Source organism: Heterocephalus glaber, unplaced genomic scaffold (genome assembly GCF_053883595.1).
Source record: "Heterocephalus glaber isolate CG9 unplaced genomic scaffold, H.glaber_assembly_v1.0 deba00000347, whole genome shotgun sequence".
In the NCBI taxonomy this organism is placed as follows: domain Eukaryota; kingdom Metazoa; phylum Chordata; class Mammalia; order Rodentia; family Bathyergidae; genus Heterocephalus; species Heterocephalus glaber.
In genome coordinates this window covers 60194522-60208137 of record NW_028258143.1, presented here as the reverse complement: position 1 = coordinate 60208137, position 13616 = coordinate 60194522, and positions in this window count along the sequence as shown.

Sequence of the window (13616 nt, the reverse complement as noted above, 5' to 3'; positions counted from 1 at the left end):
GCACCTGCCCTGAGCCAGGAAGCCTAGATAGAGTATAAAAGGGGCAGAAAGAAGCTGGTGTTGTCACTTGTTGGTGGTCACTTTTTGCTTGTAGCTCATTTGAGTGGTGCCTTCTACCTTCTGTCTTCTGCTCACCATGAACTGTTTCTCTTCTGTGACTCTGCTCTATCTTGTCATCTGACCTTGGAGCCAGCCGATAATAGACTGAAATCTGTACACACTGTGAGCCAAAATAAATCTTTCCTCCTTTAACTTTGGATGTTGGATATTTTGTCTCAGCAATGAAAAAAGTCACTAAGACAAGTAATAAACATCTATCCTGTTTAAATTTGTTGTGTGAGTTTTTAGTCACTTGTAAAAGAAATTAATTCTAACAAGTACATGGACTTACTGCCAAAAAAATTTCTTAAGTGAAGATCAAATGACATTGAAGTAAGCTTAAATAAATTAGAATTCACAGCAAATCAAGCAGGAAAAAGTAGTGGATAAACTGAGTCATCACGTGCACACAATCACATGACGTGCTAACCTCGGAAGCCCTTGCTTTCCAGCAGCAGGGCAGGGCAATATTCACTGTGGAATTCAACTTAATTCAGCAAACATCACCCCACACTTTAAATTGATATTATTAGATTTAACTTTCATTTGGAAATTCTACCGATGATCAGTTAAAAATCTATGTTTACCATAACAATGGTCCATTTGTTAACAAATTTTAGAAGTACCAACCAGGAAATCTTATTGGAATGTGTCATCTTCAGCCTCTAGAATCTGATACAATGAGTCTCAAGTGGCACATGGGGATCTATGATATTCATAAGTGTTTCCTTTGATTCTGCTGGAAACAGACTGGCATATCTGAATTCTGAGGTTGGTTCACAAATCCTTTGAGGGCCCACCCTGTCAGGCCCCAGGTTCATTTCTCAATATCTCACCATCATCACCCACCCTTCTTCTTATAGCCATAATAAACAGCTTGAAGTGCCCCCCAAAGTTCTAAAATCTTTCTACTCTGTGCTTTGACTCACATTTTTCTTCTTGAAATACTTTCTTCATGCTTTCTTTTATTTCACTAACTCCTATTTATCCTTCAAAATCAAGCATGAGTTCCTAAAGGAAACTTTCTCTCATCCTCTTCAGCCTCTCCTCTGTGCTAGTAGCACCCAGGGCCAACTGCTATGTCTGTCAATTATTGTTCTCTGTTATAATTATTATTGGTTTGTCTTTCCCATTAGGCCTTAAGTTTTGAAGGGCAGGATTAGTAATAGGCCACATGGTATCCCCATTTCCTAGGGTAATGCTTTTTCAGAATAATGCTCAGCAGGTGCTTTCTAAATGGATCAATGAGAAAGCAAATGGATGAAGGAGTCAATGAACCATTTAATATATTCCAAACATATGAAAGTTCTTGACATTATAAGATATACATACCTAAGCATAGTAGCATGGTTAATATGCACAGTAAATACTAAAGTACTAAAATTTCTACTTTTGCTTATTTAGTTTACTTGAAATGTCAAGAATTTTACCAAAATCTTTGAAATAAATCTACACATATCACACAGAACACAAAGGGACTTTGTACTCTAAAAGTTAGATTATAGAAATCACTACAGAAAATCAAACTATATGATGGTGTATTTTTCCAGCACAGGTTAAACTTAACATAGTTACCAACCACACTCCCAGTTCCCAAAGTATGATTGGTCAAACTTGAATACAGAAAACAGATAAATACAATGTTGTAATAGCTAATTATTGCTGTGTAACAAATAATCCCAAAACTTTAGTGGTTGAAAAAACCAAATATTATAATGTCATAGAGTTTCTGTGGGTCAGAAATGTGGGAGTGGTTTGGGTGGATAACTTTGGCTTGAGATCACTCATGAATTTGTGGTCCAGCTGTCATGTGGGGAGGTAGTATCATCTGAAGAAGTATCCGCTTTTGAGCTTAGTCATATGGTTGTTGGCAAGCCTCAGAAGATCCACTTCCAGGATCATTCACATATGCATTTTACAGGACTGTCTCACACTGTGGTAACTGGCTTTCCCAACAGCAGTTCAAGAGAGAGCAAGAAAGGGAATGAGTGGGAGTATCCAAAACAAAAACTGTAGTCTTTTTATAAACTAATATCAAAGAATGATGACATTATTTCTGTCATGTTGTATTTCTTTGAAGTGAATCATTAAGGCCAGGATACATTCAAGGGGAGAGGATATATGGGGTGTGGCTATACATGGGGTGTGGAATCATTTCAGGACATTTTATAAGCTCCCTGTCAAAAACCTTGTCTTTGTATTTCAGATATTGATGCTGAATAAAATAGCAGCCTGTTACAGGTAATATTGTGCTGAAATTTAGGGAATTAAAACAAGAAAGAGGAAAGCCTTAGAATAATGTTTAAACTCAGTGTTTAAAATGAAGTTATGCTATGTAGAAATGGCATTTAAAGCAGCATATTGTGGGCAAAATCCATCTAATAGTTATTAAAATATTTGTGGTTTATGCTTATTTTGGAATTAACATCCGATTAATTCTCTAGTTCTAAACATAATTCAAATTCCTCTCATCAAAATATAACAAATGAAAGCAATTATTTGCTATAGATATTGTTTACTCTATTCAACTGTTACCACTGATAGTTGATATTTCCTCTTAAGCAAAGGGGAAATCATTTTTTAAAAAATTATTAGGTTAACCATATCTACAACTAACATAGGTCTCTAGGTGGATCAGTGCAATTCCTTAAAATAAACTTCTTAGTTAATGTTATCATGAAAATTTAACCTTCAACATCTATTGTGGTTTAATGAATAAATATCAATTTAGTTAAGAAGACAAGATTTTGAATCTTTTATAGATTTTTGAAAAACCAGAAACATATTACTATTCATGTCTGAATGATGGCAGGAATTTCCGATCCTTTTTAACAGTAACTTTATGATATTAACTCCATTTTCTTCATCCACATGTATATTAGAACTAGACCTTCCAGTACAATAGATAAGGCAGGAAGCCTTTTTTTAATGCTGTGTTTTGAGTATGTGTGTTCCCCAAAGGTTTATGTGTTGGAACCATGGTTCCCAATGTCAAGGCATCAAAGCGGTAGAAACTTTAAGTAGTGAGGCCCTGTGGGAGATGATTACATCATGGAGCAGCACTGTTATTTGCAAAGCATTAATGCCCATTTCATGGGAGTAGGAAGGTCTTGTGGAACTAGATTAGTTCTCATGAAAGAGGGTTATTATGAAACAAGACCACCCCATGTGCTTGATGACTCTTGCCATGTCCTCTTTTGCTTTTTTTCCATGTTATGACACAGTCAAGGGGGTGGCTCACCAGACACCAGCACTGTACTCTTCGTACTTCTCAGCCACCAGAAACATGGTGAACATCAGCCACACAAAAATGGCCCAAGATACTTAAATTATGGGTTTCTAACTTGAATATCATTTTCTATAGCTATACCGCAGACCCATGATTTCTAATCTTTTTATTGGAGACCTGTCTTTGGTTCTTCAAAGCTTTGAGACCCTTGGAAAGGGGATGTTGTAATGGTCAAAGAAGAATGTTGAAAGTGAAGGATCTGCTCCAGGCCTCTCTCCTAGCTTCTGGTAATTCCTTGACTTGTGGCCAAACTCCCATCTTCACAAGGCATTCTCCCCCTGAGTAGGTGTCCAGCTTTCCCCGTTTTTATGGACATCAACCATACTTGGTTAGATGCCCACGCTATACCAGTATGACCTCATCTTAAGTAATTATGCTGTATCTGCAATCACCCTATTTCAAAATGTGGTCACAGTCTGAGGAACTAGCGGGATTAGGACTTCAACACGTAAGTTGTGAGGGAATACAATTCAATCTATACCAGAGCTACTTGGATTCACTGGCAGTGGTGAGTCACTATGTAATGATTTTTTATTTTTGTTGCTTGTTTTTCTGGTGTTGATGTTTTGAAGCAGATGTGTTGAACAGGTCTTTTAAAAAAATTTTTATTTTAAAAATTTTTTTATTTATATATTAATTGGTACATTTTAGGTATTCAATACATTTACTTGAACAGGTCTTTGAGAATGCTTTAACTAGTGGTAGTGGGTAGTAATGATTAAAGGGTTTATACCCTACAGGCTAATTTCAGGTGATTTGAGGGCTATACTCTAATATATAACCTACCTCTTCGGGTCATTCTACCTTATCAGCCTCAGAAAAGGACATTGGCCTCCCCTCTGCCCTAAATTCCACCTAGGTTTGTCCTGGTATCCTAAATGCCCTAGGTCTTTTCCTCTTTAGTTTCTTTAACACACTGCTCTTTATGCCTAGATTGCTCTCTCCCCTCTTCACTTAAGTTAATGCCACTGCTTCAGGGCTTACAGTAAATGGCACTTCTTCAAGAAATCTTCACTTCAGCTTTCTAGACTAGAATTGTCTCTCCAGTTATTTGCTCTTATAACTTTGAGTCCTGCTTTTGGGAAACATCAGCACAATTGTAGATGTGTGACTAATTTTAAAATTTTTCATTTATTCTGTGTCTGACTTACCAGACTCCATGATGGGGAGTCAGCCTCTATCTAATATCATCAGAGTTTAATGCCTTGTGCAGAGTAAGTGCTCAATACAAATTTGTTGTATTAAAAAAAAAGTAATAAAAATCTGTGCTAGGGTGGGAGCTTGGGAATGGAGAAGAAAGGACAAAGGATAAGTTTAGAAAATTTTATGATTTGGTAATAAATGTGGTCGGCAAAGATAACAGAAAGGTTTCAGTGTGAGAGAAAGACAGCATCACTGATAGAAATGAAGACATTAGAAGAACTACATTTGGAGTCCCTTTTTTGGCACTTTTAATGTGAAATGGTTGATGAGAAATTGTGTAGAAACATCTATTGATCAATTAGAGGAAGGAAGGAAGGTAGAGAAATCTTTGGTTGGTGTGCGTGGCTCATGCTGGTTCTCAGAAACTGCCAACAATCACTGTTGAGGAAGGGGATGTTCTGCCTTTCTGATACAATAATCCAGTCATCTTTTGTATGTGTGTATTTTAGTTTTTATGACATTCATATTTAATGTAGATATGATAAACAATTAAATACATAAAAATCTGAAAAATTGACAATGCATAAATAAGAAATTAGTTTGCCTACAAGGTGCTTATATAAATTGATATAATATTTCTAGATGACCGTTTTTGGGGGCTTGGTTTTCCCGAGATGGGACCTCACTATGAGGCCCAGGCTTGTCTTGAATCATGGGCTCAAGCAACCTTCCTGCTTCAGTGTTCTCACTACCTAGGACTCCAGGTAAATACTACCATACTCGGAAGGGTGACCATTTGAAAAACATAACATAAAATGTTTTAAAATAACAACATTTCTCATACCGGATCATTTCTATATATAGAAAAGTATTCAAAGGAACCAATCAGATATGTGTACAAGGTTCACTCAGAAGGATGCAGTCTCTTTATTTAGATGTGACTGGGGCATGGTTCACTTTTGTTCAGTTACTTTTTCTGTTGGGTTTTATATGAGGTATAATTGAAAAATATAGTGAATGTTTAAATTTGAAAAATTTCTTACAGTAAAAGACACATTAAGCCCCTTCAAAATACTTCAAACACACTTATCCCATCATTCTTGCTACTTTCTGAAGGAGTTCTGGAAGTGCTCTTTCATGAATGTCTTTAGTTGCACTGTGTTAGCTGCCTGGATGGATGTCCTGAAATGATTCAAAACATTTACCTTTCACAGTCATTGTAACTTTGGGGATGAACCAGAAGTTGCACAGTGCCAGATCTTGTGAAAAAGGTGGATGAGAATGCACTGCAATGTTTTTACAAGCCTGTCTTTCCATTGGATGACACTTGGCAGCAGCATTCACTATATTATTTTATCACACTTTATAAAGACACTCATAAAAGAAGACTTCTAGAACTTCTTTAGAAAATAGCAAGAATGATGAATAAATGTGTTTGAAGTGAGAGAAAATATTTTGAGGGAGATTAATAAGAAGGTGTATTACTAATTTTTTAAAATTTAAGCATTCACTGTTTTATTTGGTTACACCTCACAGTGTGAATAATTTTAACAATTTAAGTTACACTCTATATTCTGTTTTAAAGTCTGTTTTTCATCTAATATCTGACCATTAACATATGTTTGGTTATGTTCCCATAACCTAATAATTAGGTTATTTCCATCTTTTTTGATAAATATGCTATGATAAATGTCTCTCTACATAAAGCTTCTTTATCCGAAGTAGTTTCTCAGATGTGAGCCTCAAGTAGAAATGTTAGGCCTTTTAAAATATTCTTGTATGTATTGCCAAATGACCTTCCAAAAAGCTAAACCAATTTATACTCTAATTAACAGGATAAGACATTTTATAGTGTCACCAAATTCTGGCCAACTTTAAAGCTATTTCTGATTAGATGTATATGACTCACTGGGCCAAATCTATTCAAATAGGCATTTTTCTGGGCTTCAAGAAAAGAAGGAAAAGAGGTCATGATCACACACCTGTCATTAGTGACATAAATTGTAGGGTAAATGGACTTAAACCTATGTAATAAGTATTTCAGTCTATTTACACTGAGTTAATTTGAATTGCACATGTGTAGAGCTTAAATATAGAACATCTACCCTACAGTTGTTTTGTTATTGTTCACCTTTTCACTCTGAGAACTGTTTAGCTTTTTGATAGAGGCAGTGTAGCACTATATATGCTATATTGAGACTTATATATTGGTCTCTACCTGATCCCTTCCCCCAGCTCTCTGCTGCACTGAGAGGAGATGATTCAGCAGTATTGACAGTTGCCAGAAGGAAACTATCCAAGAATATTTCTCTTCCAAAACTGGAATTCATATTAAATAAGTCAGTGCTCTAACATTATATGCAAAGGTTTTTCTCCAGTGAACTTTCACATATTATTTCATCACAGATATTTTTAAACTGGGAGCAAAATTTATTGCATTGTATTTGCTGCATGAGAACCTATGAAAAGTCACTTTACAGACAGATGAGGGTCTGATTTTCTAGAGGAAAGTATGGAATGTTGTGCAACTTGGAGAAAACCTTCCTAGAGTTCTTGTAAAAAAAAGTTACATTCTGAATAACAGAAAAAAACACAGACAAGAAAAACAAAGAATGACTGAAGGGAAACTGAAAAAGAGAAAAGAAGCAGAAGCAGGAACAGCAAAAAGTAGTTACGTGAAAGTGGCAGCTAATTTTGAAATTAAAAAAAATTAAGTTGAAAATTTCCTTATATTTAATTTTTTCATTTAGGTTAATTTAAAAAATTTCAAATTATGCCTTTTCTTTCTTCTCAAATGCTACTAAAATTGATCTCACATTCATTCATGAAAGCTTTTATGTGATCCTCAATGAGGAGTTTTTCTAATATGAACAGAAAAACAGCTTAGAAATTTGATTAGTTATACATGTTTGGAAATGGCTTATAAGTAATATGTTGGCTCCCACTTAAACATGAGGTTGTAATTATATACATCTTTGCTGATGTGAAATTTAAATATAAAATGTGCTGAGTGACACAGTACATTATGTTAAATCCCACTGCAGGGTGAACTGTGCTTTGCCGTTTTAAGATTTATTGGTAGAATCAATTCTAAATTTTGATGGAGTTGTAGGTGAGTGTGGTATTGTCTTGTGTATATTGGCTGACATAGACTGGGTGGCTTATAAACAACAGACATTTATTTCTCATGGTTCTGGAAGCTGAAAGTCTTAGACCAGAGTGTCAGCACGGTCAGGTCTGACAATGCCCCTCTCCATAGTTTCAGACTGAGGCATCATTGTATACTTACATGATGAAAAGACAGCAAGCTAGCTCTCTGGCCTCTTTTTATAAGGGCTTTATCCTCGTTCATGGGGGCCAATTACTTCCCAAGGGACTTACCTTCCAACACTATCCCCTTGGGATTAAGTTTCAACAAGAATGTTAGGGAATACAAGTATTCCATCTGAAACAAATATACACTTGCCTTTTACCCAACCAATATTTATCTTCTTCTTCTTCATCCTTCCTAACAAATTCTCATTTTTCTCAAGACAAAGTATTTTACTAAAAATACTGATCTCCTGCCATTTGGGAGATGTAATACTGCAAGAGGGACAACTGGAGGTCTGTTGTGGATGTGTCTGAATGTGTCAAAAGTTTTAGCTCTCCTAAGACAGGTATTAATGCTTCACTTTTCCTCTTATTCTTCAAGATCATAATTCGATGGCATTATTGGGAAATAATAGAAACTTAGACGATGAGGTCTAGGTGAAGGGAGTGTGGGTCATGGGAGTGTGACCTTGGGGATTATATCTGGTCCCTGGTCCCCTCTTCTCTGGCTCTTTCCCTGTTATTCTGCTCCCTGACGGCCATGAGGTGTTTAGCTTTCCTTTGTCATGCCCTTCACAGTGATGCTCCTGCCTTGGAGCAAACCAACCATGGACCGAAACTGTAAGCCCAAAACAAATCACTCTGTCTTTAAGTTGTGTATGTGTAGCATGTCTCAGCAATGGAAAAGTGACTAATACAGACAGAGATGAAAGGAGCTCAGGTACCTGATTATGTCACAGCACAGCTGTTCAAGCTCTGAACCTCTCACATCTAGTCTGATTTTTGTAAACATGAAAAAATTGTTGTGCTTCAGCTACCACCATAGTTTTCTATTATTCACAGCTATAAACATTTCTAACATATAATGAACAATTCTCTGACCAACTCTTTGTATCCATTTCTGCTTAGCTTGCCAGTGCATGAGAGAGAACACTTTATTTAAAATAGCAAAATACTTCCACACAGTTTGTAAATAAATAGTTACTGCCTCAAGTCTCTTAAAGCCAGACCCTCACGCCAGTGGTCCTGGTCATTCCCGAGGCCCACTGGACTTCCCAGATAGGGGACTCCAAACATTTGTTCCAGTTAGGCCCTGTATCCTTTCATATGGTCTTACTCAGGCCGTAGGATTGTTAAATATTTGAATGTCATCTAAGATAAAAAAATTTATTCATTAGGACAGAAGTAACAATATTTTTATATCTTAAACTGTAATAACATGTACAATATATGTAATGCCCATTTATTCTTTTTCTTATAGAAAATTTTCTAAATTTTCACTAGCTACTCATGAATTTATTTTCTTTTATGGTATATAATTTTTTTTAACAACAAAAGTCTTTGGTTGAGCATTCCTCAATGCTTTTTACATTTTCTATGCCTTTGTTTATTTAATCCTGTCCTCCAGCAATCTGCATCTTTTTATTTATTTTATTTTATTTTTTAAATTCTTTTATTGGTACATTTTAGGTATACAGTATGTTTACATTTATCATTGGGTGCTTGTACCTGTACATGATGTATCTTAGCTCTTATTTTTTCCCCATTACCTGTGTGCCCTTCACTCCCTCCACCTTTCCCTATTTGCATAGATTTTGTTTCTATTTTTTTTCTTTTCTCATAATTTTTCCTTTCCATTCTTTCCTTTCCCCTTCCCTTCCCACCACATCTATACCTTTGGACCTTTTCCTATTTCAAATTATCGATTATTCATTTTAATAATTTTAATTCTTATTTACACTTTCAGTTTCTCACACTAGAGAAACTATTTGATATTTACACGTGTGTCCTATTTATTTCACTTAAGAATATGGCCTCAATTTGCATCCATTTAGCTATAAATGTCTCTAGTTTCTTGTTCTTTATGGCTGAGTAGTACTCCATTTTATAAAAAAACCACATCTTCTTTATCCAGTTTCCAGTTGATGGGCACTTGGGTTGTTTCCAAGCTTCAGCTATTACAAACTGTGCCACTATAAACATGGGTGCCCATATATCGCTGTGGTATGATTCTTTTAATTCTTTGGGGAAGATACCCAGCAGGGGAATAGCTGGGTCAAATGGGACCTCTAGCCTTAGTTCTTTGAGGTATCTCCATACTGATTTCCATAGTGGTCAGCAACCTGCATCTTGATCAAGTATCCCCATCTTTCTGTTTTGCCTCTCCACTGTGTCAACCACAGGATAGAGATGGATTTGGATACTTGAGCTAGAAAAGTCTTGAATCATTCGTATTTAATATTTGTCATCATAAAGCAAGTATTTCTCATTCTCTTTCCAAATGCTCAGATTTATAAAGTCTCAGCTCTTTCTATTATAACTTCAAGCCAAGGAACTTGTATTTGGGTTTCCTTGTATTTGTATTTCCTTCTTCTTTCCTTGCAGATGTCACCTGAAAACCTGCACTTACTTTTCTTCCTATTTTTCTTTTTAAACTTTGCATACGCCTACTAGAAAATAAAATAAACAAACAAACAAGAACCCTCTTTTCACTTCTCCACCTCTGCTTTATCTCTTGGTTCTATTTTACTCTTCCTCCCAAAGCTGGCTTTTCCTAATGAGATGCACTAAGAGGGACTCACCATTGTCTTCTATTAGAACTGAGAGTCTCACGGTCATTGAACGTATATACAAAAGGGAATTTCATTGTTGGACAAAGTTAGGAAGAAGTTAGCTAAATTCAGTGAACTGCCCTGTTAGATACCATATATTAAAATTATTTTAATTAATAATATATGTTAAAGAATAAATTAAAAAAATAAAATTGTGACTTTCATACAGATATAAAATGAACAGATGAAAAGATTTTTAACTTAATGGGGGAGCCTGTAGACATTTCAATCATTTCAAAAGACAATTTACTGTCAGATTCTGAAGTAAATAAATGAAAAGATAAAAGACTGGCAAAAGGGGGGTGTGGGTGTGGCTCAGTGACAGAGCACTTCCCATAATATCCATGAGGCCTTGGGTTAGAACCCCAGCATGGGGGGTAGGGGGGTTAGGAGGGTGGGGGTAGTCACTGTTCACAGGGAAATAATCTGTAGGGTTCCACCAGACACAATGTGCATTTGTATAGATAGAATGATTTGCTTTGTTATCAGTTTCCTACAAGTTAGTTTCTATCTCTAAAGAGTAAAATAGCCTAGTCCAAGACAAAGATAATTGCTAGATTTATGAACTTACTAAGACATATCACAAGTTTCAAAGTCCTTCACACTTTTTCCTTACATACATATGTTTCCTTGGTGAAGTACAACAAAAAATGGTGTTCTTTCTTGATCTGCATCCTAGGAACTGGCTTAATGGCCTTTCCTTGGAAGAAGAAATAAAAATGGAGGTAACAGAGTTGAGTGAGAGGAGAGTTATTAAGGCCAAGACTAGGAAATCAAATAAGAGTGAGACAAGTTGTCCTTTCCCACCCAACTTGGGTAGTCTTAAGAGCTAAGGCCCTAGAGCTACACACATGGCTCAAATCCCATTTCTGTCACTTAACAGTGTGTCACCTACTGGACAAGTAATATACTCAGTCTTTTGAAACCTAGGTTTATTTATCTGTATAATGCGGTCATTAGTAGAACCTAATTGATAAGTGTCTTTGGAGACGTAAAATGAAATGACCTAAGTAAGGTGCTTAGCATAATAACTGGCTTGGCAAAGTGCCAATTAAATGTTAGTTGTCATTGCTAATATTTTTATCATATTATAATTGTTTTTTAATTGAAACTGATAGGTTCAAGGGAAATCAGCTTTGAAGTGTGTAGTAACATCAAATTAATTTTTAAAATAGCATTACTGAAGTACAGCTGACTTATACTCAACTGGATGTATTTAAAACATATTTCTTGGTAAGTTTTAGACGTAAATACTGTGAAATATCACCCCTAAAATTTCCTTCATGACTAAATCTCTACCTCCCATTTTTCCTTGTTTTTCATACCTATCTTCAGATAGCTTACTTTTTATCACTTAGTATGAACCTTTTATAATGTTTATAAGTAGAAGGATATAGTATATATTTTCTTTTGCCTGGCTGCTTTCACTCAGCATACTTATTTTGAGATTTATCAGTGCTGCAGTATGCATTACAAGTTTGTCCCTTTTTATTGCAAAGTAGCATACCATTGTATATATTGTCTACAAATATTGAAACTGAAAAACGAAACAACAAATCAAAACAAAATCTACCTTTCAAAAATGAACCTCATGAAAAAAATGATAAAAAAGTCAGCCAACTGAGAAAATAGAAAAAATACCTATGAGAAAATAATTATGGCAGTGAAAAATCATGAAACAAGTACTATTATAGTAATTAGTATTTTTTAAGCTCTTAACACTAATTTTTAAAAAATTACCCATTTAGCTGTTTGTAGACATTTAGATTGTTTCCCAGTTTTTGCTATTACAAATAAAGCTGTTCTAAACATTCATATACAAGTATCTGTATAGAGGAATGTATTAGCTTCACTTGTGTAAATACCTCGGTTTGGAATGGCTAGATCATAAGGCAGTTATATATTTAACTTTTTAACAATCTGCCAAGTTATTTTTCAAATTTGTTGTATAATTTCAATTCCTACCAGCAGTATATGAGAGCTTCTACTGCTCCATCAGTTTTTAATTGTTAGCTATTCCAACAGCTGTGTGGTAGTACTTCACCATAGTACTTCTAGGGTGGTTTGAATTTGTTTCCCTAAAGATTAATGATATTGAGAATCTTTTTATTTAAGTAGTACACATACCTCTGCATTAATAAAGGTGTTTTGCTAAAAGTATTGTGAGATTCTAGTCACCTGGGGGATAAATTCATGTGTAACATAGTTCATCTAGTCCAAACGCACAGCCATAACAGAGAAAATGTAAAAGTCATGGTCAGAATCCAAAACATGTAAACATCTTCATGGCCCATTAACAGAGAGAAATGTGAACGAGGGAGCAGGCTGAAGCTCCAGGCCTGACGTGATGGGTCTGGAAGCAGCAGTGGTGATGCGTAATTCTTGCTGGTGATGGAGATTAAAAATTCTCCACAGAATGTGGGGGACGAGAGGAAGATAAAGGAGGGCACTTGTTCCTTGCCATTGACCTGTTCTCAGAGGCACACAAGAAGCTGTAGGCCGGAGAGACCTTGTGAGCAGGACCTGAGGCAGCTGGCTGGAATCTTTCTTTCATAAACCCTCAGATCACAATAGTATAGGAATCGTAAGACACAGTGTGAATTCAGCTCTGGACCTGGAGTCTGAGGGAGTAAGCAAAAGTGGGGTGGTAAAGGAGGGAAACTGAAAAAAACAAACAGCAAATCAAAACAAAACTCACCTTTCAAAATGAGGTCTGTGGGAAAAAAGTTACGATAAACAAGCTTGTTTATCATAAAAATTATGAGAAAATAATTATGACTGTGAAAACTCATGAGAAAAGTTTTTTCCTTCTTTCTTGGAATCTCACTAAGTTGGTAAATTATCCAGGCTGGGCTCAAACTTGCAAACCTCCTGTCTCAGCCTCCCACACTCCTGGGATTACAGGCGTGAGCTATTATGCCCATTGAAGTTTCTTAAACCTTGGCAAATGACAAGAATGATAGCGGGGGGCCGGGGATTTAGCTCAGTGGTTCCAGTGCCTGCCTCGAAAGCGCAAGGTCCCGAGTTCGATCCCCAGTACCAAAAAAAAAAAAAAAAGAATGATAATGGGAAAGTCTCCTTGTGGCAGATGATGGCCTATTAAACATACTTTGTTTTTTTTGTCTGTCAATCTTCTCTTTCTAATAGCACTAACTCTCCCA